The sequence below is a fragment of the Arachis hypogaea genome, chromosome 13, assembly GCF_003086295.3.
Source record: "Arachis hypogaea cultivar Tifrunner chromosome 13, arahy.Tifrunner.gnm2.J5K5, whole genome shotgun sequence".
Taxonomy (NCBI): domain Eukaryota; kingdom Viridiplantae; phylum Streptophyta; class Magnoliopsida; order Fabales; family Fabaceae; genus Arachis; species Arachis hypogaea.
Window position 1 is genome coordinate 101,687,559 of NC_092048.1, and position 5,253 is coordinate 101,692,811.

Genomic DNA, 5,253 nt, shown 5'->3' on the forward strand with positions numbered 1-5,253 from the left:
TAATTTTTCAATTACCTCTATTTTTGCTTGATCCACCTCTATTCCCTTGTTTGAGATTTTATGCCCAAGAACAATTCCTTCAGTCACCATGAAGTGACACTTTTCCCAGTTTAACACTAGGTTGGTTTCTTGGCATCTTTTCAGAACAAGTTTCAGGTGATCAAGACAGGAGCTGAATGAGTCTCCATATACTGAGAAGTCATCCATGAAGACTTCCAGAAATTTTTCCACCATGTCAGAGAAAATAGAGAGCATGCATCTCTGGAAGGTTGCCGGCGCATTACATAGCCCAAATGGCATCCTTCTATAAGCAAACACTCCAGATGGACATGTGAATGCTGTTTTCTCTTGATCCTGGGATCCACTGCAATCTGGTTATAGCCTGAATAGCCATCCAAAAAGCAGTAATAATCATGACCTGCTAGTCTCTCTAGCATCTGGTCTATGAATGGTAAAGGAAAATGATCCTTTCTGGTGGCTGTATTGAGCCTTCTGTAGTCAATACACATGCGCCATCCTGTAACTGTTCTTGTAGGAACCAGTTCATTTTTTTCATTATGAATCACTGTCATGCCTCCCTTTTTTGGGACGACTTGAACAGGGCTCACCCAGGGGCTATCAGAAATGGGATAAATAATCCCAGCCTCTAGTAATTTGGTGACCTCTTTCTGCACCACTTCCTTCATGGCTGGATTTAGCCGCCTCTGTGGTTGAACCACTGGTTTGGCATTATCCTCCAATAGGATTTTGTGCATGCATCTAGCTGGGCTTATGCCCTTAAGGTCACCTATGGACCACCCAAGAGCTGTCTTGTGTGTCCTTAGCACTTGAATAAGTGCTTCCTCTTCCTGTGAATTTAAAGCAGAGCTTATGATCACTGGAAAAGTGTCACCTTCTCCCAGAAATGCGTATTTCAAGGATGGTGGTAGTGGCTTGAGCTCGGGTTTAGGAGGTTTTTCCTCTTTCAGAAGAAAGTTCAGAGGCTCTTCCATGTCCTCTGAATCCTCCAAATCAGGCTGAACATCTTTAAAGATGTCTTCCAACTCTGATTCGAGACTCTCAGCCATGTTGATCTCTTCTACCAAAGAGTCAATGAGATCAACTTTCATGCAGTCTGTTGATGTGTCTGGATGCTGCATGGCTTTGACAGCGTTCAACTTAAACTCATCATCATTGACTCTCAGGGTTATTTCCCCCTGTTGGACATCAATGAGGGATCGTCCAGTTGCTAGGAAGGGTCTTCCTAGAATGAGAGTAGCACTCTTGTGCTCCTCCATTTCCAGCACAACAAAGTCAGTGGGAAAGGCGAATGGCCCAACTCTGACAATCATGTCCTCAATCACGCCTGATGGGTATTTAGTGGAACCATCAGCAAGTTGGAGACATATCCGGGTTGGTTTAACTTCTTCAGTTAAGCCAAGCTTCCTGATAGTGGATGCAGGTATCAGGTTGATGCTTGCCCCAAGATCGCATAAAGCTGTCTTGGTGCAATCACCTTCTAATATGCATGGTATCAGAAAACTCCCAGGATCTTTAAGCTTTTCAGGAAAGCTTTTCAGAATGACTGCACTGCATTCTTCAGTGAGGAGAACTCTTTCTGTTTCTCTCCACTCCTTTTTATGACTCAAGATCTCTTTCATGAACTTGGCATAAGAAGGTATTTGCTCAAGTGCCTCTGCAAATGGAATCTTTATTTCAAGAGTCCTTAGATAATCTGCAAAGCGAGCAAATTGCTTATCATGCTCCTCTTTCCGGAGTTTTTGAGGATAAGGTATCTTGGCTTTATATTCCTCAACCTTAGTGGTTAAAGAAGCCTTTTTAGAGGGGTTGTTATCAGCACTTGTGTGTGTCTGATCCCTCACTGGCAATTGAGTGCCAGAGTCAGAAGCTGGAGTGACGTTAGACGCCAGCTCACTGTCTGTTCCTGGCGCTTGAACGCCAGAAATGTGCCCATGTTGGGCGTTCAACGCTGGACTCTGCCCCATTTGGGCGTTCAACGCCAAATTCTTGCCCATTTCTGGCGTTGAACGCCAATCCTGCCTTGTTTCTGGCGCTGAACGCCAGTTTTGGGCATGGTCTGGGCGTTCAGCGCCAGCCTTCCACCCATTTTCTGGCGTTTTAGTGCCAGAATTATTTTTCCCTGGGCTCTTACTGTCCTCAGGTGAATCTTTGGTGGGTTGCTCATTTCTTGAATTTTTGATGCCTTGAGGTGGGGTATTTAATGTTTTCCCACTTCTTAATTGAACTGCTTGCCATTCTTCTGCTTTTTGCCTTGATAGCTGCTGCTTTGTTTGCTTAAACTGTTCGTCCATATGTATATTAGCTATCCTTGTCTCCTGTAGCCTGTCCTTGAATTCAGCTAGCTGCTTTGTTAGAAAATCCAATTGCTGATTGAATTCAGCAGCTTGTTTTACAGTACTGAATTCAGCAGTTACTGTTTTAACCTCTTCATTCATGGAAGGGTTGCTGCTTAGATACAGATGCTGATTCCTGGCAACTGTATCAATGAGCTCTTGAGCCTTTTCAATTGTCTTTCTCATATGGATAGATCCACCAGCTGAGTAATCTAGAGACATCTGAGCTCCTTTTGCAAGCCCATAGTAGAAGATGTCTAACTGAACCCACTCTGAAAACATTTCAGAGGGGCATTTTCGTAGCATCTCTCTGTATCTCTCCCAGGCATCATAAAGAGATTCATTATCTCCTTGTTTAAAGCCTTAGATGTCCAGCCTTAGCTGTGTCATCCTTTTTGGAGGAAAATACTGATTCAGGAATTTTTCTGTCAGCTGTTTCCATGTTCTTATGCTGGCCTTAGGTTGGTTATTTAACCACCTCTTAGCTTGATCTTTTACAGCAAATGGAAACAGTAATAGTCTATAGACATCCTGATCTATTTCCTTATCATGTACTGTGTCAGCAATTTGTAAAAACTGTGCCAAAAACTCTGTAGGTTCTTCCTGTGGAAGACCGGAATACTGGCAACTTTGCTGCACCATGATAATGAGCTGAGGATTCAACTCAAAGCTACTAACTCCAATGGAGGGTATGCATATGCTACTCCCATATGAAGCAGTAGAGGGGTTAGAATATGACCCCAGAGTCCTCCTGGACTGTTCATTTCCACTTATGTCCATGATGGATATATGGATATAACTTGGACTGATTTATCTTTTTATTTATTTTATTTTATAAGAAGTGAATACTTAAATAAAATAAAATAACTAAAAAGAATTTGAATTTTGGAATTAAAAAATATATGTTTTTATTTTTATTTTTTTCTTTTTTTTTCGTAAAGAAAATAAAAATTAATTAGTTAAAAAAAAAGGAAATTTTTGAAAAAGAGGGAAGATATTTTCGAAAATTAGAGAGAGAGAGTTAGTTAGGTAGTTTTGAAAAAGTTAAGAAACAAACAAAAAGTTAGTTGGTTAGTTGAAACAAATTTTTGAAAAGATAAGAAGTTAGGAAGTTAGAAGAGATATTTTGAAAAGATATTTTTGAATTTAGTGAGGAGAGAGAAAAACAATAAGATAGTACAAGATTTAAAATTTTTAGATCTAATGCTCCTTGTTTTTGAAAATTTTGGAGGGAAAACACCAAGGAACGCCAAACTTAAAAATTTTAAGATCAAGACACAAGGAAAACTCAAGAACACTTTGAAGACTCACAAGAACACAAGAACATGAAGAAAGAACACCAAACTTAAAATTTTTAGAAAACCAAACCAAAATTTTCGAAAACCAAAGGGAAATCAACAAGAAAACACCAAACTTAAAGTTTGGCACAAGATTTAATAGAAAAAAATATTATTTATGAAAAAGAAGGTTTTGAAAAGAGTATAAAAGATTCTAACCCAATTACCAAGAACACAGATTAACGCTCTAGCCAAATGAGTTATGGAACTTTCGAAAATTTTAGGAAAGATTATTTTTGAAAACACCAAACTTAAGATTTGGCACAGGATTTAATAGAAAAATTATTTTTGAAAAAGGTTTTAAAGTTATGATAGCCAATTATCATGAACATAAACACCACGTTCTAAATAACTGAGCTATAAGTTTGAAGTATTTTAACAAGGGATAAATAATAAAAGACTCTAAACCAAAAAGAAATATTTTTTTTCCTAATCTAAGCAACAAAATAATCCGTTAGTTGTTCAAACACGAACAATCCCCGGCATAGGCGCCAAAAACTTGGTGCACGAATTGTGAATCACACTTTTCACAACGCGTACCACTAACCAGCAAGTGCACTGGGTCGTCCAAGTAATACCTTACGTGAGTAAGGGTCGAATCCCACGAAGATTGTTGGTTTGAAGCAATCTACGGTTATCTTGTAAATCTTAGTCAGGAAGTCAATTATGTTTATCAAGTGAATTGCGAATAACCAGAAGAGCATGAATTAAGTGTTACTTGTTGTGCAGTAATGGAGAATATGTTGGGGTTTTGGAGATGCTTTGTCTTCTGAATCTCTGCTTTCCTCTGTCTTCTGATTCACGCACGCACGTCCTCCTATGGCAAGCTGTGTGTTGGTGGATCACCGTTGTCAATGGCTACCTTCCATCCTTCCAATGAAAACTACGCTCACGCGCTCTGTCACAGCACGGCTAATCACCGGTTGGTTCTCGATCCGGTTGGAATAGGATTTACTATCCTTTTGCATCTGTCACTAACGCCCAGCCTTCAGGAGTTTGAAGCTCGTCACAATCATTCAATCCCTGAATCCTACTCGGAATACCACAGACAAGGTTTAGACTTTTTTGGATTCTCATGAATGCCGCCATCAGTTCTAGCTTGTACCACGGAGATTCTGATTAAGAGATCTCAGAGATACTCATTCAATCTGATATAGAACGGAGGTGGTTGTCAGGCACACGTTCGTGGGTTGAGGAAGGTGATGAATGTCACAGATCATCACCTTCATCACAGTTAAGCGCGAATGAACATCTTAGATAGGAACAAGCGTGTTTGAATGGAAAACAGAAATACTTGCATTAATTCATCGAGACACGGCAGAGCTCCTCACCCCCAACAATGGGGTTTAGAGACTCATACCGTCAGAGAATACAAAGTTTAGATCTGAAAATGTCATGAGATACAAAATAAGTCTCTAAATGTTGTTTAAATACTAAACTAGTAGCCTAGGGTTACAAAATATGAGTGGACTATGATGGATGATGCAGAGGTCAACTTCTGGGGCCCACTTGGTGTGTGCTGGGGCTGAGATTTAAGTGAGTCACGTGCAGAGGCCATTTGT